Genomic DNA, 23,428 nt, shown 5'->3' with positions numbered 1-23,428 from the left:
TATAGAGTCATGGAGTCTTAGAGCTGTACGGCATGGAAACAGACCCTTCGATCCAACCCGTCCATGCCAACCAGACATCCTAAATAAAGCCAGTTCCATTTGCCATAATTGGCCCTTATCCCTTTAAACCCTTTCTATTCATATACCCATCCAGATGCCTTTTAAATGTTGTAATTGTACCAGCCTCCATCACTTCCTCTGACAATTCATTCCATGCACGCACCATGCTCTGTGTGAAAAAGTTGCACCTTAGGTCCCTTTTAAATCCTTCCCCTCTCACCTTAAACCTATGCCCTCTAGTTTTGGACTCTGCTACCCTGGGGAAAAGACTTTGGCTATTCACCTTATCTATGCCCCTCATAATTTTACAAACCTCTGTAAGGTCACCCCTCAGCCTCCAAAGCTCCAGGGAAAACAGCCCCAGCCTATTCAGCCTCCCCCTATAGCTCAAACATTCCAACCCTGGCAACATCTTTGTAAATCTTTTCCGAACCCTTTCAAGTTTCACAACATCCTTCCCATAGCAGGGATACCAGAATTGATTCATTTGAGTTTCTGCTAATGTTATTAATAGACTCTGAAAAGGGGAAAATAATAGTGTTTTAGGGTGAAATAGCAGCTTTTAAAAAACTCATCATCCACTTACTTAAAATTCCAAATGTTTTTGTTGTATATATTTGAGGCTTGAGTTTTGAGGATTGAAATCTTCCTAACATGCAACCTACAGAGACTTTCTATGAAATGTTGGTTATGGAGGTATTTGCTATTGTCATGAGATTAAAAGTATCACTGTTACTAAATCAATTTACAGAATTAAAGTATTTCCCAAATGAGAACCTTTTCCAGCTGGATGAACTGATACTTATAAGAATAATGTTTTAAGTTTTGTTAGCGTGGATAACATCTTATCACCATATGACTTATTATAATGTGAATCTTTGATCACAAATTATAACACTTTGACTGTTGTAACTAAGAAACTGGCTATCATGTCCATAAGTTACCTATTAATCTGATAGAGAAAAGACTGTGCTGTAAGAATGTTTCATTATTGAAGTCACCCACAGCAAAACTCCTCTTGTCTCAACTAACAACAAAACACAACCGTTTGTAAAAAGTATATTTTTGGAGCAAGTGTATGAAGTGTGCTCATATAGTGTTAAGATCTGCGAACACTTTGAAGTCTTATCTTTTGGAGAAGTTTGTGTGTATTTCTAAAACAGATATGCATAATCCTCAATCAATCTGTTCTCTGCAGCCTGCAAAATGGGCCAACTCTTAAGTTAACAATATAAATTCAATTTCTAGTTGCATTGTGTTTTTATCCTTTGAATTAAATGGGAACTTATTTAGTGGTGATTTATATTGTCATTTTCTCGTGGTTTTTTCTAAATTGGCATCTTCATATACATCTATTATTCATGATCAGTACATACTTTTAAAAAAAAGTCAAGAAAGACAAAGTAGTGTGATAGCATTTATTGGACCAACATGAGAATTAAAATAATCATGTAATTGGGGTCACCTAACTTAGTACCGGAGGGCACATTACGTTTTCTTTCAAAATAATATTAAGTGATGCCTAAGTACTTTATTTGACACAACCCAAAATGTACCTTTGAATTCAATCCTTATGATGCATGACATACATTTAGGGGAGCTGGTGCTGAGCTGCAAAATTTGAAGTATATTGCTCAAATGACTTTTTTCCAAAGTGCATGTCCGTTTTCCTTGCCATTCTGTTTTGAAGAGTTTTTTAAAATCTTTGCAGTGATTTTTTATGTATCCACAATAAACATGATTGCATCGAGAGTGATTTCTTTTCTTTTATAATACTTCCCCATAGACCCTCTGGCCTGCTTTCAACTTTAACCAGAGGTGAGCAGTTGCCATCTTTAAAAGGTCTTGGGGAGGATGGAATATGAAGAAATAAATTTCTTGGGTCACCTTGGCATAAACATGGTTTCTTTGGAAGACTGTTAGAACAGAGGAGAATTATGTTTAAAATGGCTACTCTTATGAACAAGTGGCTGCTTTAACATTGTTGCAAGCAGCTAGGAAGGGGCTACGACCCAGCTTTTTATTTGTGCCCTCTAGGATAGTTGCAAAAAATATTTTTTCTTTCTGAGCTCTTGGTAATCATATGTTAATTAAACTTAATTAATCAGATAGAAAAAGGAAAAAGAGCCAGTTCCAAGGTTTTCTCGAGTAATCCCAGAAAAAAAATAGTAAAATGTGATATCAGTAACTCACAAAACATAAGTAATGAGCAGAAACAGAATGAGGTGGGGTATTGAGGGTCGTCTAGTTCAGGCAAGAAGGTAAAGGCAGCTGCATTTATAGATCTCAAAAATCCCTTTCATTGCAAAAATGGAAAGCCCTGATTTCACTTATTTAGCTACTGTCTCACTTCTTCCACAATCCTGAAGTTGCAGATGTCCTGGAGTGTACACTGTATCATTGTTGTTCTAAGTTCACTTTCATTGGCTCGTCTCTCAGTTTGAGTTAGATTGAGTGGGGAAAAAGAGAAGAATTTCCAGTATCCTTGCTATTTTTTTTTCCTTCTGCTATGTTGCTCACAGCAAGCTGCTGAAATATACCAATTTGGGTTCCACTGTCATTTTCAGATTGAACATTCGGTCGATAACTTCACATATTGGAGATGAAAGTTTATCACGCAAGTGTGAATAAACAAGAAGTGCAAATTGTTTGATGATTCACCAAATGTCAGTGCCTCTTACATATAAATGATAGTTCCAAGGTAGCTGGGTTTACATATATCATGTAGATTCCCTAGAATTGTCAGGCGATTGCAACAGCCATTTCAAATAAACAATGTCCTTCTTTAGTCCATGAAAATCTTAGGTATTAAAATCAAATAATGATGTAGAGTATTGATAGTCTATTTCCACTACAATTGTAACAGCATCCAGTTTCACGATATTATCATGTAATTGTATCTAAAAAGGTTAATGATAGCAATTAATTTCATAAAGAGAAAGTATAGAAGCTATGACAAAAATGAAACAACTATGATCAGTATGGCATTGCAATTATTAATCCTATTACAGAGCATAAGGAGTAAAGAAAAAACAGCTTTGTGCATCAAAAGTGTTCCAGAGTAAAATGATACAAGTATTAAAAGAATTTAATCAATTTGCATGTAACTAGTGACTAATATAAATGCCAAAATCAGTAAAATTTCCTCAAAAATGTGTAAATTAGCAGCTTTTTAAAATTTAGCAGACATTTTATTTTAAGTTTGCTTAGCCCGCTTTCACTATCCTGTTCAAATTGATGAATCTGTCTAAAGCCTTCAAGGACAAGTGCACGACATCATTTCAATAGAGTGTTGGAGAAAAGGATAAAAAGCAATTTAAGAATGTTGCTTATATAATAGTGTAACACAACATGTTACAAACTGTTTATTATTTCCTGTTTTTGAGCTAAATAAAAATAACAAATATTTTTGAAACAAAATGAAAGGATTTCTCTGCATCAGAAGGAGATGGGTTCAACCCCCACTCCAAAGATTTAAGCACAAAAGTTCAGGCTACATAGTTCGAGGTGTTGTCTTTTTGGATGAGATATTAAAACAAGATCCCATCTGGTCTTTCTGACTTGCTGAGTGTTATTTTTAAATTTCATTTAATTTTTTCATGGTGCGCGGACAACACTGGCAAGGCCAGCATTTATTTCCCACCCCTAAATTATCTTGAGAAGGTGATGGTAAACCACCTTCATAAATCCGTGTGGTTCATGTGGTATGAGTTTGCCACAGTGCAATTGGGAGCCCCAGGATTTTTTTACCAAATGTATATTTCCAAGTCAGGTTGATGAGTGGCTTCGTAGGGAACTTGGAGATGGTGGTGCTCCCCATGCATCTGCTGCCCTTATCCTTCGAGATGGTAGAGGTTTGGAAGATGTTCTCAAAGGAGGCGTAACAAGTTGCTGCAGTATATCTTGTAGGTGGCAGATGCTGCCTCCCCTGTTTGTTTGAATATTTAAGGTAGTGGATATGGGTGCCAATGAAGTAGTCTGCAATGTCCTGGATGGTGCTGAGCTTCTTGAATGTTGTTGGAACTGTGCAAGTGGGGAATATCATCCCCAGTCTTGTGCCTTATAGTTTGTTGTGCAGGATTTGGGGATCCCATAACCATGCCTTGCTCTTGAACTCTGATTTCTTTCCCCAAACTCCCTGCAAGCCAATATCCCTCCTTCTTCCTGTACCAACATACATACAGCCAACAATCATTTCCTCTTCCCATCTTGAAGTTCTAACCTCCTCTTTGATGAGTCACTGATATGCGGGCATGGCTCGAGATATAACACCCACGGCTGATTGAATGCTGTTACTCGTGCATAGAATAAGCCCCCCGCACATGGATGGGGTGGGGGCAGCAGAGGTGGGAGACTGGGCGCTCCCTGATTTCTGGGCCATTGCTTTGTTTGTTACAGATGTTTTGTGATTAAAAACAAGTGGATATTCTGAGAGCCACAAAAGGTCAGTCTGTACACAAAGGGTTAAATGTCGTCCAGACGTGCCACCAGGAAGTCCTGTACAAACAAAGGAAATCAAATGCTTTCTTGGGAGAAATTTGTACCACAGCTATTTTAATTGCTGCTGTTGATGCACAAGTGTGATAAAACCTGGGAACTGGCTCATGGTGCCCCAATGCATTGTTGCCCTAAATGCTGGTGCCTGACCTGGATTTTCTGTTCATAGCAGAACAGCCACTTCTGCCAGCCAGACCAGGCAGTCTACAATGAAAATGTAAAGTAAACAGGACCAATCCATTATTAGTTTGACTTGGCTGAACGTTCTGCAGTCACAGCCTCTCCTTTATTACAGGGCAGGAAGCAAGCTGCGCAGTAATATTCAGCAATATTCCCTTACAGGTGCTTGAATCACATTGGAGCAGCCTCCAAAAGTGACCTTTGCAATTAGCACTCTAACCCTAATGAAACAGGAGTTAGAAAATGGTTTATTTCTGAGGTAACCTGTTAATTACTAAATATTTCTGAGTGGATTCTCACTTCTGGATTATCCAAGACCTTGTTGAGTACCGTCACCAGTTTCTCACATACTGATGAGCCAACCAATGAATGTGAAGCTGCATTAAATCCCATAAATGCTGTGACCTGCTAATAGAAATCTATTAATGACCTGAAATAACCCTGCAAATGCAACCTGTTTATGCACTAATCATGTTATTATCTGATGTGGGATCTGGGTATCCCTGACTAGGCCAGCATTGTTGCCCATCCATAATTGCCCTCAAGAAGGTGGTGGTGAGCTGCTATCTAGTGCTTGAAGTGTAGGGACACCCACAGAATTGTTAAAAAGGGAATTCCCAGATCTTGATCCAGTGACAGTGAAGGAGCAGTGATATATTTCCAAGTCAGGATAGTGATTGACTTGGAGAAAAACTTTGCTGGTACTGGTGCCCCCATGCATCTGCTACCCTTGCCCTTCAAGATACTAGAGTTTGCAGCTTTGGAATGTCCTGTCAGAGGAGCCTTGATGAGTTGCTGCAGTGCATCTTGTATACTGTACACACTGCTGTCACAATGCGCCAGTGGTTGAGGGATAAATATTGTGATCCTTACGTTATTTGTCGTGTAATTATGAGTGTTGCATCAATAATGGAGAGAAGTGAGTTAAAGTCCTATCGTAACAGATTGTGAAATAATTGGTATCAGCTGTCACCTTCCCACAAAAATTCAAAAAGAAGAAAGTTGCTTCCTTTGTCCTTCCTTCCCCATTTCCTAAAGATTCTTACATATGACTCCTGTCCCACATCAATATTGTTGACTCTTAACTGCCCATTGATATAACCCAGCGATCTATGTATTTGTATCAAATTGCTATTAAAAAGAATAAGATTAATAAAATGAAAATATTTGCTCAACAAAGTTATACCCAACCACGTTGATCCTGCAAAACTCGCCTCACAAGCATCTGGTGCCAAAATTGGAAGAGCTCAGCCAACCAATATGTCATATGAATGATTAATTTCTATTATGATAGTAGTTACAGAGCATCATCAGAGATGTCAGATAACATCTAACTGTAAACGCAGGGAAGAAGGAAGTGGGTTTTCTAATGTGGAATTCACTCTGCTTGAAAACTGTAGAAGCCAGGTCATTTGATTTATTCTAGGCTGAGTTGAGTAAATTTTTGACAAAGCACAGAGGTGAAAGCTATGGAAATGCAGACAGGAGAGTAGAGTTAAGATCATCATGATGTCAGCCAAGGTCTTATTGAATGGTGAAGCAAGCTTAAAGTGCTGAATGGCCTATTCCTGATCCTAAGTCGGTCCTGTGGCCTCATGGAGTCCTGCTAAAGTCGGCCACTGTAGATAATGTAAATAGTTTATAAATATTCAGTACTTTACACTAGCTCTGTTTCCCCCGCTTTCCCTGTTTACCAAAGGCAAGCAGAGTCAACTCATGATATTAATGTTCTGTGGATGGATCTAGTAAAGGCCTGAAATAATTGAATTCACAGAGTCATAGCTATCAGCCCAACATCTTAGACTATTCCATCAAAACATATAGACACAGATATCAGGTGACAATCTTCAGCAATGTTTCTTAATTTCAGAGCAAGGATACCTCCTGCTAATTATTATCTACTGTTCTCCTTTATCTGATGAACCAGTATTTTTTCATGGCGAACACCACTTGTAATAAGCACTGAGGACAGCAAGGCCACAGAATGCATTCTATGTGAATGACCTTTAATGTCCATTACTAAGAATACTTAGGATCACTACTGTATGAACTGGTGGGGTTTGCAAAGCGTAAACTGTCAGTCTGCATTTGTGCTGGTGAGAGAAACTGTTGGAGTTTGTTGAACATGTTACTAACAAAATTGATAAGGGGGAGTTAGTTTTGTACCATACTGTTATACTAACAGAAAAAAATGTGTAGGAATAAGTAGGATTCTTATAATGTCAAGCTTGGACTTGTGGAGTACTGCAGAGATGAGTACTTGAATTTTAGCTGTTCACAAATGTATGTTAATGATTTGGATGTCAGGACCAGGTGATAAATTTTCAAAGTTTGCAGATGACATAAAACTAGGTGGGTTCGTGTGCTGTGAGGAAGGTGCAAAGTGGTTTAAAGATGACTTGGACAGATTCAGTGAGTAGGCAAAAATGTGGCAGATAAAATATAATGTTGAAAATGTGAGGTTATCCAGTCTGGTAGGAGAACCAGATGTTCTTAAATAGTAGAAAATTAGAAGGTGTTTATGTATGAAGGGACCTGGGTATCCTTATCAGTAATTCACTGAAAGCTAATGTGCAGGTGCAACAAGCTATTAGGAAGGCTCATGGTATATTAACCGCTGTTGCAAGACTACTTGAATACAGAAGTAGCAAAGTCTTGCTTCAATTGTACCTGAAGTATTACATGTAGTTTGGTCTCTTTATCTCAGGAAGGATATTGTATCAGAGCGAGTGGAACTCACTAAACTTATTCCCAGGAACAATGGAATTGTTCTATGATGAGAGATTGGGAGCCTGTATTATATAAGCCTGTATTTCCAGAATTTCAAAGAATGAGAGGTGATCACATTGAGCCCGACAAAATGTCATAAGAGTAAAGCCACTCAAGACTGAATGAAAAATTCCTTTAATTAGAGGGTTGTGAATCTTTGGAATCCTTTACCACAGAGGGTTGTAGAAATTCAGTCAGAGTATGTTTAAAGCAAAGTTTGAAAATGTTCCAAATGCCAATTACTTAAAGAGATATGGAGATAGTAGGAGTAAAATGCATTGAAGTGAATGATCAGCTATGATCATACTGAAGGATTCAATGGGCTGAATGGACTACTCCGATGTTCTTAAGCCCTTTCTGAATCTTATCTGTTTTAATGATAGAACCTCTCTTTGTCTTAAATTCTAGAGCAAGGTCCAATTCCAGCACTGCCTCTCCCACATAAAATCTCTCCACATAGGACACCTACTCTCACCGGGATTTAATTTTATAAACCTTTGTTGCAATTCCACTAGACAAACTATATCCTTTCTTTGATATGATACCAAAGCTGTACACAATTCTCCCAAGATTTGGTCTCACCTATAAAATTAGTGACTCCCTTTCCCTTGCATTTCAACCATCTTGCAGTAAAAGCCAACTCACCATTTGCCTTTCAAATTGCTGACTTTGCCTGCATGTTAAATTTCCCATTTAATAGCTTCTCATCATTGAAAAATGTTAATCCTTTCAAACTGAATGTTTTCATTTCCCCATGTTATGCTCTGTTCTGCCACCATCTTGCCCAATCCTGTCATCACATCCAGTCATGAATGGTGGTGGGCGACTGAACATCAAACAGGAATGAAAGACTACATGAACATCCCTATCTACGTTAACACAAGGTCCAGCATATGAGTGCAGAAGTGCTGAGTGAATGATACTTTACAACCCCACATCCCCATCACATATGCCTATCTCCTATAAGATGATTCACTCTACACGCTATGTATTACCAAACAACTCAATGCACTGGTCATTGCAAAGACCATAGGTTCAAAAACATCCCAGTAGAGTGCTGAAGATTTGTACTCTAGAAAAAGCCACAGCTCTACTCAAGTTGTTCCAGAACACACTACACTGGCACCTACTCAGTAATGTGGAAAGAGATGCTGGTATGGATTATCCATAAAAAGCAGGATATATACATCCCAGCTAATTACTACCCCATGACCTTACCTTTAATCATCAGCAAATTGATGAAAGGTGATTTCAATAGTTATTGAAGCTATTCATAAATAACTAGCAGGGCCCTCCTGTGATGCAGTGGTAGTGTTCCCCCACCTGGATGTGTAATAATATCGCTGAACAGGTTGATTAGAAAAATAGGCTCAGAAATAACTAGGGCTCTTGTAGTGCAGTGGTAGTGTCACTTTCTTGGAACCAGGAGGCCAAATTTTAAGTCCTATCTGCTCTAGAAGTGTGTAATAGCATCTCTGAATAGGTCAATTAAAATATAATCTTAAATAACTAAGAAGCGGCATTTATTCACCAATTAAGGTGTTCACCGATGCTCAGTTGATTTATGCTGTGGACATCCAGCTGCTCATCTCGTAAAAGTGTAAAATCTCCACTGGCTGGAGTTATACCCAACACAAAAAGAAAAATGACGTTTCATCACCATTTCTGATGAAGGGTCGAGGCCCGAAACGTCAGCTTTCCTGCTCCTCTGATGCTGCTTGGCCTGCTGTGTTCATCCAGCTCTACACCATGTTATCTCAGATTTTCCAGCATCTGCAGTTCCTACTATCTCTGATACAAAAAGGAAAATGATTGGCCTGTAACAAAACAATTGTCTCAGCACTAGGACCTTGCAACAGGATTTCCATGGACAGTAGCCTAGATCAACAACTACTACAGCAATTACCTTCCCTCCATTATAATGTCAAAAGTGGGACTGTTTGCTGATGATTTCAGTGTTCTATTCCATTTGCATTTCCTCAGGTGATGAACCAGCTCATGCTCACCTACAGCAAGACCTAATCAACATTTAATTTTGGGCTGTAAATGATCAGTAATATTCATGGTACACCAGTGGTAGGTGATGACCAAAAAACCAGAGCCTAAACACCGCTCAATGATGCTCAATGACATTGCCATTACTGAATTCTCCACTGTCAGTGCATCATGGCTACAGTGTAAACCATTTACATGGTTCATTGCAGTGACTGAATAGGTTTCTCCAATAACTGGATCTAAATCCATGACCCTTAACAACCTGGAAAGACAAGTGTAATACATAAATAGGAATCTCATCCCTTTCAAGCCTGATATCACCCTGACTTAGAAATATATCAGCATTCCTTCATCATCGTTGGGTCAAAATCCTGAAGCTCCTTTCCTAACACCTTGGGTATATCTTCACCCCACACAGAGTAGGAATTCAAGAAGGTCTAACACAATCTTCTTGATACCTAGGGAACAGCAGTAATGGTGGCCTTACATTGTGATGCCTAAGTCCCAAGAAATACTAAATGAAACAACAAGCACATAGTTTAAAGACTAACACTCACATTGCCCATGCTCCCAGCCCTTCCCCTAACATTTCCATAGTATTCTTAAACTGTAAATATTAACACTGTCAAATTCTGCAACTCATTAATGAAGTGATCAGGTTATTAATTTAAGAACTGTCACCCTAAACTGCAGCAGAAATGCATTTCTGGGACACTGTCTTCATTTCCCAGAGATAGAAAAGGCATTTCATGATTAAACTGCTGTAACAAGACTGCGGTGTACTTCAAAGTACTGACAGGTTCCAAATCACAAACATGAAACAAAGTACAAGCATTAGAGGGGCAGCATTGTGCCAATGAAAGCTGTCAAGGGACAGATACTGAAGAATAGAAGAAATAATTGCCATATACATGACTTGGACGCTGTAGTGAGTCGTTATGCTTCATTGATTATAATACAGTATAAACCCAGGCTGTGATGGCCACGACAGTGTTTGAAAATGGCATCCACAATCGATCTGTGCATGTTCAATTGCACCCTTACATCACAACAGGATAACATGGCATTTTAAACCAGTTATAAAGCCAGGAAAACACAGCGATAGTTATAATTAGTCAGCAAATTTCTTTATAAATCAGCACTTCTGGAGAGTATTAAACAATCCATTCTCTATACCTGTGCCATACAGTTAAAATTGTAATTCAGAGACTATTTAACAGTCATTAGATAGACCAGTTTGACAAGAAATTTACTGGCTGCATCTCACACTTACATTAAAATGTAATGTAAGAAATTGTTGCCATCAGGTTGTCTGTTTCTTGTTTGGAATTAATCCTGGTGCAACAGACAGGGTCATTTTTATTACAGTACATTCAGTGAGATGGAAATCTCTCAGCTTATACACTTGTGGATTGTAGCATGCCAACTAATGGTGAAATTGCCAATAAATTGCCATTTGAAAATCTGATGGAATAGTTTGGAACATAAGAATATGGACACATCAATATACTTTACCACTTTAAAGAATAGATCCATTGCAGAACTCCCTGAATGGTAATAGTGACTGGTGCATCAGTCTTTCTTGTTCTGGTTGCTGGTACCACCGCTTAATTGGCATTTTTTGTTTCTCACTTGGGCGTTGTTACACCATTCTAATCATTTGTTTGCTGAGACCTCTCTCCAAGGTGAAAACATCAGTATTCATTAGACAGTATTCCCGTTGAAAGCCAATGGTAGTGTCCCTACTTCTGGCCCAGGAGACCCAAGGTCAAATCTCACCTGCTCCAGACGTGTGTCATAACATCTCTGAGCAAGTTGATTAGAAAGTATCCATACATATGAAAGACTGTTTTTACTTTATTTGTTATGTGTATAATTACATTCAGTTCAGATGCTTTTATTTTCTTTTGTGATTTCTGTAGGATAATGGGCAAATCCTGTTGTGCCACTGGATGGCTTACACCATCAGTGATGTCTGCTGATGTGGAGACATGCTTGGAACTAGAAGCAAGCTTGCAACGTTCAAGGAGTGCTCTGCTTCATCCACTTATATATCACTGCAAGTAATTCATTACGCTTGTTATTCAGTACTATAACCTACAATCTCAGTACAATCTCACAACATGGCCAGCAGCAGTAGTGGATCCCTTTCTCTGTACAATCTCTTGGTCATCTCGATTGATAGTCACACAAGATGAATCTTCCAGGAAGGCCCAAAACAGTTGCAGTAAGACACTTTCAAGCTTAGTCAATTGTGTATGTAGACAAACTCTAGAACTGATCAGTTAGAAGGTCTACAGCAGGATCATATCTAGAAAGGTCAAAGCCTCCCTGTCGAGCTTTAGCAGACAGCACTCAAAAGGCACAAATAGGCTGTGGCATTAATTCAACATACATACAGATCAGAAAAATATGAACACCTGTTCTATATTTGACTCATTGGTCAGCACCAGAGACCTTGACCAGGCCTCGCAGTGGCCCAACTGGTACAACTGGTTTAGTCACCACCACATTACCTCCAGATTCATCCATAAAACAGAGAGGTACCAAGTCAATACACTCTTCTGTGCTTTCAGTAAAATGGCCAATGAGGTTATATGAAACCAGAGCATTAACACAGAGATTGCTGGCTACACAGTAGCCATGGCAACTTGTGATGCTTATGAGGGACATGGAAAGTGCCTACACCCATGACCCCAGTGTTTTGTTTTCATGTCCAATGGACATCTTCCCACTAACAGTCTCCACTATCATTCATGCAGGGTACTTCATGGCCATCAGAGGTGCACTCTTATACAACCAATAGCAGACAAAGCTATCCGACCCTGATTTGGCCAGTCATAGCTACACCGGTGTGATCTAGTTTTCCATGACTGCATGACACTATTGACCATGAAATGAATGACTCCAATGCTCATCCCTGGACCATGGACATTCTCATTAATGGCCACCTTATTACCTTCAAATCAGACACAGGGACAGTAGTATCTGTCTTATCTGAAGCTTGTCCTTTTGCATACTTCAAATATTCTCTTCTACGGCCCAGGGGCAACTCTTTTCTACAAAGGCTAGCAAATGACAGCTTTGTCTGCAGTCATGGATCTCCACAGTTAAGTCAGAAGACTTGAGTTGACTCGCACATTTGATGAACTTATCAGTTAGGAGGTTCTGGACATTATTTGCAGAGCTTGCTGATCTAGCATAACTCCACGCAGAATACCTTATGTTAAAGTCAAAAGCCAAGCTGGTTTGCCAATTGACACCAAGGAAGGTTTCATATCCTCTCCTTTCCAAAATTAAAAACCAGCTCAATTCCACATTGCACTTAAGATTTATCTTGCTGGTCACTCAACTGACTTCATGGTGTTCAGGTATGGTAGCCCAGCCAAAACCTAATGGCTCGTTGCTGATCTGAGTTAACCTGACCTGGTTCAATAAGTGAAGAGGAAGATCTATCCCATGGAGACAGTTGACTATAGCTTGGCCAAGCTTTCACAGAGATCTGTCTTTGTGAATTTGGACACCAGCAGTGGGTTTTGGAAGCTCTCACTAGACAAAGAGTGCTGACTCCTAATCATCTGCATCACCCCTTTCAGCAGATCTTGTTTCAATTGCCTGAGACTCAGCATAGTGTCTACACTAGGAATCCTTTGGTGCATCATGATGGTTATCCTTAAAGGATTCAATTGTGTCATCTTGACATCTTCATCCATTGCTCAATTTGTGCCAGAGCACAGTCATTGCATCAGGGTTATCCTCCAGCATCTACAGGCCTCTGGCCTAACATGAGCAGAATAGAGAATTTTTCAAGTCTTCTTCACTACCTGGGCCACAAATTGGATGCAGCAGGAATGTGAAGCAGATCTCTGTAAGACACCATCACAGAATATTGAATCAACTCCAACAATTTATGGGCATGGTTAACCATTTTGGCAAGTTCTTCAAACAAAACCAAACCTAGTACTGGAACGTGCACCAACAACTGACTTTTGATTCTATAAAATATGTGCTCATGCCTACTCAGTCTGTAGCTCACGATGACCTGTGATTTCCACCATCGTCAGAGCTGATGCCTCTTTCATTGGTTTATGGATGGCTCTGTTCCAAATTGAGCCCAATATTTCCTGGCAACTAGTCAATGTTACCTGCAGGTACCATTAGCTGCCTAGAGGCTTGTAACCAGCGGTGTTCGACAGAGATCAGTACTGGGTCCACTTTTATTTGTCATTTATACAAACAATGTGGATGAGATTTTTGGAGGCATGGTCAGTAAGTTTGCAGATACACCAAAAGTAGACAGTGAAGAAGGTTATCTAAGATTACAAAGAGATCTTGATCAATTGAGTCAATGGGTGAAGGAGTGGCAGATGGAATTTAATTTGGATAAGTGTGAGGTATCGCATTTTGATAATACAAACAAGGACATGACTAATGCAGTTAATGGAAGGGCCCTGGGCAGTGTTGTAGAACAGAGAGACCTTGGGGTTCAGGTGCATAATTCTTTGACATTTGTGTTACAGGTAGTCAGGGTATTAAGAAGGGATTTAGCATGCTGGCCTTCATTACTCAGAGGTTTGAGTTTAGGAGTTGGAATGTCATGCTGAGGTTGTACAGGATGTTGGTGAGGCCTCTTCTGGAATACTGTGTATAGCTCTGGTCACCCTGTTATAGGAAGGATATTATTGGACTGGAGAGGGCTCAGAAAAGATTCACCAGGATATTGCCTGGAATGGAGGGTTTGAGCTATAAAAATAGACTGGAGAGACTGGGACCTTTTCACTAGAGCTTAGGAGGTTGAGGGATGACCTTATTGAGGTTTATCAAACCATGAGGGTCATAGATAAGGTGAGTGACAAGGGTCCTTTCCCAAGAGTAGGGGAGTTCAAAACTAGGGGGCATATTTTTAAGGTGAGAGGAGAATGATTTAAAAAGGAGATACGTGAATTTTTTTTTCCACAGAGCAGTTCATGTGCAAAAGAACTGCCAGAGAAAGTGATGGATGCAGGTACAGTTAAAATGTTCAAAAGACATTTTGGATAAGATTATGAATAGGAAAGGTTTAGAGGGATATGGGCCAAGGGGGTGGGTCTAGTTTAGTTTGGGAACATAGTTGGCAAGGACTGGTTGGACCAAAGTCTTTATTTCCATGCTGTATGACTCTGTGATTCTATGATGCTATAATGGCACACATTTTGCTGGTGACCCTTCCAAGAACTTTGCTCAATTCTATGACACCTGCTGATAACTGCTGGCCGAGCGAGCTAGGGAGGATTATCCACACAGTCAAGAAGAAAGCTGATGTTATTTTGGTTTGGAATGCTTGTTGGGAAGGAGACTATGCACCCAACTCCCACACTTTCCCCACACACTTACACAACAGGTCACAGCAGTCCAGTCCCTTCCCACTTACACCCACAATTCTTCTGACACTTCACAGCAGTTATAGAATTTTCAGTTTGCGGGCTCCAGCCGTCTCTTTTTCACCATGGATGTGCAATCCCTTCACACGCCCACCCCCCATCAGTCTGGTCTCAGAGTTCTCCGCTTCTTCCGGGAAAAAAGGCCTGAACTGTTCCAATCCACCACCACCCTCCTCCACCTGACTGAGCTCAGTCCTCATTTACCATCCCATTAGCATGCATATCCAAAGGATTATGAGCCATCATTTCTGTCACCTCCAGCGGGATGCCACCACCAGGCATATATTCCCCTCTCCTCCCTTGCCAGCCTTCCACAATCAATCCTTCTGGGATACCCTGGTCTACTTCTCCTCTACTCCTAACATCTCCCCACCGCCTCATGGTACCTTCCCAAGCAAGTGCAGAAGGTATAACACCTGCCCATTTACTTTCTTTCTCTTCAGTATCCAAGGCCCCAGTGATTTATCTGCACTTCATTCAGTCTTGTCTACTGTCTTCACTGCTCACAATGTGGTCTCCTCTACATTGCTTTGTGGAACACTGAAATTCTGTCCACAAAAATGACCCGAACTTCCAGTTGCCTGCCACATCAACACACCACCATGTTACCTGGACAATATCGCTGTCTCGGGATTGTTCCAGTGCTCCAGAGAAGCTCAGCGCAAGCTGGAAGAACAGCATCTCATTTTCCACTTGGAGACCCTGTAGCTTTTTGGACTTAATATCAAGTTCAATAATTTTAGGGCTTGAGACACCTTCTCCCCAGTCCTTAACCCAACCTCCACACGCCAGGCCATGTCATCACATGGGCTGCTACAACAACCAACCTATTGTCAGCCATTAATAGTCTCCATTAGTAGCTATTGATTTTCCCAGGCTGGTCTTTACCCATTCCTTTGTCTGCTAAACTGTTGTTCTCTCATCCTTGCCCGTTCTCTGGGTTCCATCTCCACCTGTCGTTTATTCCACCCTCCTCCCCCCACCCCATCTTCAGCAGATACACCAACATTTTCCTAGCTACAATCAGTTCTGAATAAGGGTCACTGGACCTGAAACAATAACTCTGCTTTCCCTGCACGGATACTGCCAGACCTGCTGAATTTTTCCAGCAATTTCTGTTTCTTTTTCTGGTTTCCGGCATCTGCATCTCTTTGAGTTTTCTTTTGGTCACTGTAGCTGATTGGACAGGGTCCTCCTTGTGTAGAATTGCTATTGTGAGACAGAAGATCTTGCCCTCAACCACAACTCCATTCCTATCTGTTCCGTACTGAAAATGAGGTTCTCTGACACAATCAATGTCTTTTCTTCCAAACCCAGGCAAACTCCCCTACTCCGGTTGGACCAATCTGCCCACACTAACAAGTCTGTAGCTACTTCTGTTCCTGGTATGCATTCTCTTCCTCCACCCCTATGCTTCCCATGCACCTTTACCAATGAGACATGAAGTCACTTGTGCTGCTTGTTTAAGCCATCTTTCCCATTATATTGGGGCAGCTTTTTGCCATATCGACAGAGACTTGAACGGGGCCTGGGAAGTGGGAGTGAGAGAAATGCTAAAAGTTAAACTATAATGATATGAAGAATATATTTGAGGGGAGCGTCGGGATAGTGTTATGTTAATGAATGGTTTTTATCATTATTGATGTCTGCTGAAGTGGCAACAAACTTGGAACTAGGATTGAACCTGCGTAATTCTAGGAATGCTTTTTCCTACCTACTTATGCATAACGTAAAAAAACAGGTTGCTGTTCGTCAGTATGAGGACTGACTACAGTTTATACATGCATGCCCTCCTGAACCATGGTACGTAGAGTAGCCATATCTTCTTGGTGCCATCTTTCCAATCTTCATTGTCAATTGTAGATAAAAATGGCACATATAATTATTGCACATGGATGCAGTGAAAGAGGGACCACTGACTTGAATTATTCTGCACTAATAGTCTCAGACTATACCTACATTACCAAACCAATAATCCCCTTTTGATTCATAATAATAACAACTGGGTATAATAATATCTAAAGTAAGTCACATTGCAGTTTATCAATTAAGCGATAGGCCAGAGATTCTCCATGTACAGTTCGCAACAAACAAATAACATTCAGCAATCTTGTGACTGATTATGGTTTACCACAGCAAATCCATCCAGTTGTTATTTCTATCACCCATTGAGGGATAATTAAGCTTGTAAACACAATCAATCTACTGTATGTTATTACTTCTGTTTGTTTATTTATAAGACAATGCAATAGTTTGTACCCCATGCAGTGATCCAGAGAAGTATTTACTCTACTGCCACTTATTGTTGGAGAAGACTCGATTAAGGCATGTCACAATCAATAGCTGAAATTTGATAGAAATTTTTGATGTTCGATCCCTGATATCATAACATTGCTGGTGTACTCCATCGCACAGATTAGCCAGAGAACTACAAAGAAGACTCAACCACCTAGTCAACAAATCACCCCACTCCATCCACTCAGCCCAAGAATTCCTCAACTCCATCAAAGACATAAAGATAGAGGACGAAGAGACCATGATATTGTTTGATGTCACCGCCCTATTCACATCAATAGACATACCACTAGCAAGGGAAACAATGACAACACTGCTTGAACAAGAACATGACCCCAGTGAAACCATCTCCAAGGACAACATGCTTAAACTACTGGACCTATGCCTGACCACCCATTTCACCTTCAACGGCCAAACATATGAGCAAATCAACAGGACAACCATGGGATCACCCATCTCCGGACTCATAGCAGAAGCAGTGATGCAAAGACTGGAAAGGACTGCCCTTCCGCAAATCCAACCTAAACTATGGATACGCTACGTAGACGACACCCTTGTCATCATTAAATGGACCAAATTAGAAGAGACACACAAACTCATAAACAACACCCTCACCGGAATAAAATTCACCAGAGAGGAGGAGAAGAACAAACAATTGCCATTCCTGGACGTCATGGTAGAGCGCAAGACAAATGGGGAACTGCAAACGAAAGTACACCGAAAAGCCACACACACAGACCAGGTACTGAACTTCAATAGTAACCATCCCAGCACACACAAACGAAGCTGCGTGTGAACACTATTTAAAAGGGCAACAACACACTGCAGCAACATGGAACTACGCCAAGAGGAGGAGGAATACCTCTTCCAAGTGTTCAACGATAATGGATATCCAAAGAACTGGGTCAGGAGATGCCTACAGGAACAGCATCAGAAAGATTCTAAATGCCCCAACACACTCATCACACTACCCTACATCAGGAACATGTCAGAACTCACCACAAGACTCCTACGACCGCTGGGCATCAGAGTGGCACACAAGCCCACATCAAACCTACGACAAGTGCTCACCCGAACTAAAGACCCACTCCCCGCCACGGACAGGACCAATGTCATCTACAAGATCCCCTGCAGAGACTGCGAGAAACACTACATCGGACAAACAGGAAGGAAACTAACAACAAGAGTACATGAACACCAACTGGCTACAAAAAGACACAACCAATACTCACTCATCTCAATCCACATGGACAAGGAGAACCACGACTTCAACTGGGACAACACCAAGATCCTGGGACAGGCTAGGTAGAGACAAGCATGAGAATTCCTGGAAGCATGGCACTCCACGAAACATGCTATTAATAAACACATTGAACTCGACCCCATATACATTCCATTACGGAGGAAACCCGGAAGTGAGGCAATCCATCGCAACGGACCCCAGAGTTTAAAAACCAGGCAGGAAAACACATCGACGTTTCATCAGAGGCTGCACTGAGGATGTTACCAAGCACAGTAATGAAACGTCTGCGGAACAACTAACCAGCTCGGCGAGTCAACCAACCTCAACACCCACAACCCGAGCTACAGATCTACTCTAAAACCTTATCTAAATGTTGTTAAACATTGTAACTGTACCTGCATCCATCATTTCCTCTGGAAGTTCATTCCACATATGAACCACGCTCTGTATAAAAAAGTTGTCCCTTGTGTCTTTTTTAAATCTTTCTCCTCTCACCTCAAAAATATGCCCTCTAGTCTTGAAATCCTACACCCTAGGAAAAAGACATCTGTTGTTCACCTTATCTATACTCCTCATGATTTTATCAACCTCAACAAGACCACCCATTGACCTCCTATGTTCCAATGAAAAATGTCCCAGCCTGTCCTTATAACTCAAACCCTCCATTCCCAGCAACATTCTGATTAATCTCTTTTGAACCCTCTCCAGCATAAAAAGGCTTGAATAACTGTCTTCAATTATTTGTTGAATAGGGCAGCTTGATCATCAATGTTCATAAACCTATCATAGAGACATCTTGCCACAAGTGGAATGTCACCCATATGATTGACTCATCCCATGTTTCATAGAAAAGGAAAATGATAAAGGGAAGCACAGCTGGTGAAAGGCACTGGACATTATAATATTCGTACTCATACCATATAACCCAAGCTTGTGTCAATATAATTTAATTATCTAAAGCCTAGTATCAGAATATGGACTACTCCAGGTCAAGAAGGCATCTCACCACCACTTTCTCAAGGACAACTAGGCATGGGCTATAAATGCTGGCCAGCTAGCAACATCCATATCCCACAAGTGAAAAAAAAATTCTGCTGTACTTTTATCAATTATATTGATATTGCTTGCATTTTATTCTCTATTATTTCTGACTGCTGAAGAACGCTTGTGTCTGTATAAGATCATATTTTTGTTAAAAGACTCCCCTCTGTCAGAAAACTTTGACATCAATTTTGTTTTCATTGCTCTTACAACTTAGAGCAGCTAACAAATGTTCTAATTTAGAACAGATAATAGCATTCAAAGATATCAGGTAGGTAACAGGTATTGAATAAGCTTTCAATGGTGCAAAGCATTGATGCCTTCAAAGATAAGCGAAGTTTTCAATTAATGCATCAAAAGTTCTCAAAGCTATTGAGCTGTAGCTCTCAAGGAAGCTCTCACAACATTGTTGAAGCTCTCAAAGGCATCACTTAACATCAAATGCTATCAGCGTTCATGCATTGAAAAAAGACAAAAATAGCACAGTAAGGAAATTACAAGGAGTAAGCAAACTCAGAATTTGTTTTTTTCTTCATTTAATGCCAAACCTCTTAGCTCTCCGCACAGCATAAAATCTATAAAACCATAAAAACAACAAAATTGTCCTGAGGTTCTGCCCACACATATTTGTTCTCCAGCCTCATTCTCTTTATCTTACGAAGTGGATCCAGGAGGGCCACTGTCCCATCAAGTGTTGGGTGAAGCATATCTCCTCCCCCCAAATCGCACAGCCTAATAATTCAGCTCCGGCATGTATGGATTTGGGAGACTGGCATGGGAGCTGGGATGTTCCTGCACCACCCTTAGCCATAAGCCACTCAAGTAGGTCAGCATTTGGCCTTGACAGAGTTGCCAGAGGGCTGTTGTATCACTTCAATCAGGGTGGTCAATGTGACAGTCTCAGTGGTAGACTCGTGGACACTTGCCTCCTGCCCATTGGCAGCCTGCAGTGTACTCACTGCTCTCTGTGTTGCTCGTTGTCTGGGTCTGGAGGTGGAAGAAGTCACAGCGTTTGCCATTTGTTTCCGAATTTCTGCACAGGCGTTGCGGGTCGCCTCTTACTTTGTTTACTTTGATCTTGGCTTTCTGCCGTTTTGTTGTGCTGCCACATCCAGCTTCCCACCTTTGTCAGCCTTTGCTTTCTTGGTCCCTAGAGAGACTGTGTCTTTGGGGTTACATTCAGCAGCGGACTCCAGCTGAGCAGTGACAGTCTGCTGTGTGATCTGAGTTCCTTCCTTGTCTACCAAATATTACAGATCAACATACATGGAGGGGGCATGGTTTGTTCATTAAAGAATTAGTTTCATGCCATGCTTACCACTTAAAAATCAATGCAGAGCCATTGAATTTCTAGGTCCTGGAGCCCAGAGTTCTCTGTACTTTGCCTTGACACAGGGCACGGGTACAATTTCCTGCTGAGACATCATGTTTGCACTACAAATCAGTCATCATATAAAACTATCCAAATTTAATCTCTTAAAATCAAGAGAACTGAAAAGGTCATTTACTACAACTGGCAACTGCGTAGCAATGTCAGTTTTAGACACTGACACCAAGTGGATAATCTACCTCTTTTATAAATGTGTAGACATGTTACTTTAAGGGGGTAAAGTTCTGCCAGGATCTCCTGTTTGTCCACCATTATCACTATTAGAAGAACCAAGAACACTACCAGAAAATGTATTTCTGCACAAGCGGGAACCCCTTAGAAGATTCTCCTCTGTGTTTTGCCATGTCCAGTGTTAGCAAGCAGTGTAAATTTCTAGTGCAACAATAGTGTAATGAGCATTGAGGAAACTTGATACCATTATGTCTATATTCCTTTGGTGCCATTGATTTAGTGTCAAAACCAAAAGCACTGACATCAAAAATACTATATGATTGTAAAGTTGGCACCTCTTCTGTACCATTGCATCTAATTTATCATCTATTTTTAATCCCAATTCTTCTCAACAAGGTTCTATTCCTATTTTATCTCTTAGTATTTCTTTGCTGCCTAATTAATTCAGTTTATTATCAGTTAATAATATAGTTTGACTTCATTATTTCCTAGTAATCAACTGAAAGTTATCATTTGGTAAACCTCCAGTGATTATACCACAGTTGGTAATCTTTCAATCTGGATGTCCTCAAGATTCATTTGCAAAGGGTATCCTGGCTATTAGCATTTACGATGATAATCACTATGTTAATAACTGATTAAACACTCCCACTCCTTTTCCAATTATGTGCAATCCATCCTAGCACACTTTCTCTTACCCACGTTAATATTTGGCAGCAATGCTTTAGGAAGAAAACCTCCTCCTCTCCAAAGATAACCAGGCATGCTATTGAAAAGCAGTCTACATAGTTGGTGTGCAATCATGGCACAATTGGTACTATTCCTACCTCCAGGTCAAATATGGTAAGTTTGAGTCCTATACCCAAGGTTGGAGCTCATCACTTCAGCCAATGTTCCATTGCACTAGAGACAAAGTGTTGTGAAAAAAATTAAAAACAAAAACAGAAACTTTTGGAAAAACTCAGCAGGTTTGGTAGTAGCTGTGGAGAGAAATAAGAGTTAACATTTTGGGTCTGGAAATGAAGCACAGGCTGGGTAACTGCTTTACAGAACACCCACATTTTGTCCCTAAAAAAACACTCCGAGCTTCCAGTTGCCTACCACTTCAACACACCACCGTGTTCCCTGGCTGACATCTCTGCTCAAGCTTGCTGCAGTGCTTCAGCAAAGCTCAACACAAGCTGGAAGAGCAGCATCTCATTCTCTGCTTGGGAACTCTGCAGCCTTCTGGATTTAATATCGAGTTCAATAATTTTAGGGCTTGAGGGACCTTCCCCCAACACACAACCCACACACACCAGGCCTTGTTGTGCTGCCTGACCTCCTGTGCTCCTCCAGCTCCACATAATGTTGACTCTGACTCCAGCATCTGCAGTTAAAATCCTACTCTGCGAAGACACTTCCAGGGATACCCACCTTGAAGAAGTTGTCGTCCTCCCTCTGAAAAGACCTCAGTGGATCCCTCTCCCACTGTAAGCCACTGGTGATCTCCTCCGCCCTGAAGATCTTCGATCACATACTGAAACAAACCCATCCTTTTCCCCCCAGTCCAGGAACTCCCCACCAACACTTGGGACACCACCCATGCCCTCCACCTCCTCCAAGACTTTCAATTCCTTGGCCCCCCCAAAACCTCATCTTCCTGCCTGACCTGCTGTGTTCCTCCAGTTCCACACTGTGCACAATCCATTGTCAGCTGCTACTTGTCCCCATTAGCAGTTACTCATTCCCCCAGACTGACCTCTATCCACTCCTTTGTCTGTCCAACTGTTTCTTTCTCTCTCTTTTGGCTGTTTCTCCACATATTTTTTGTTCTTCCCCCTCCCCTCCCTCCATCTTCTGAATAAATTCCAACCTTTTCCTAGCTACCATCAGTTCTGAGAAAGGGTCACTAGACCTGAAATGTTATCTCTGCTTTCTGTCTCCAGATGCTGCCAGACCTGCTGAGCTTTTCCAGCTATTTCTGTTTTTGTTTCTAATTTCTTGTATCTGTATTTCTTTTTGTATTTTTTTTGTTTAGCAAAAGAAATTATTCCTGTGTGCCTGTTCTTGTGGTATTACTTGACTTTTTTTTAAAGTTTAGTGGCAAGGGATCATTTACATGAACGTAAAGAGATATATAAGGCCTTGGTTTAAAAGCTGAAAGCAATGACAACAATGGTAGGGGCAAGAAACTAAGAGATGCAATGGGGCCAGAATCAGAGGAACACAGAGACACCCTAGAAGAATGTATGGTTGGCGAAGGCACTCATGAGGGGCAAAGGCCATGGAAGGATTTATACATGTGGATGAGAAATTAAAACCAAAGCATTGATGTACAATGAGCACTGGATCGTTGATGAAACAGGTTTTACTGGGGTCGAAAGC

The sequence above is a fragment of the Rhincodon typus genome, chromosome 19 (genome assembly GCF_021869965.1).
Source record: "Rhincodon typus isolate 14 chromosome 19, sRhiTyp1.1, whole genome shotgun sequence".
Lineage (NCBI taxonomy): Eukaryota > Metazoa > Chordata > Chondrichthyes > Orectolobiformes > Rhincodontidae > Rhincodon > Rhincodon typus.
The sequence above is the reverse complement of the archived record's forward strand: the minus strand, read 5'-3'. Positions refer to the sequence as shown.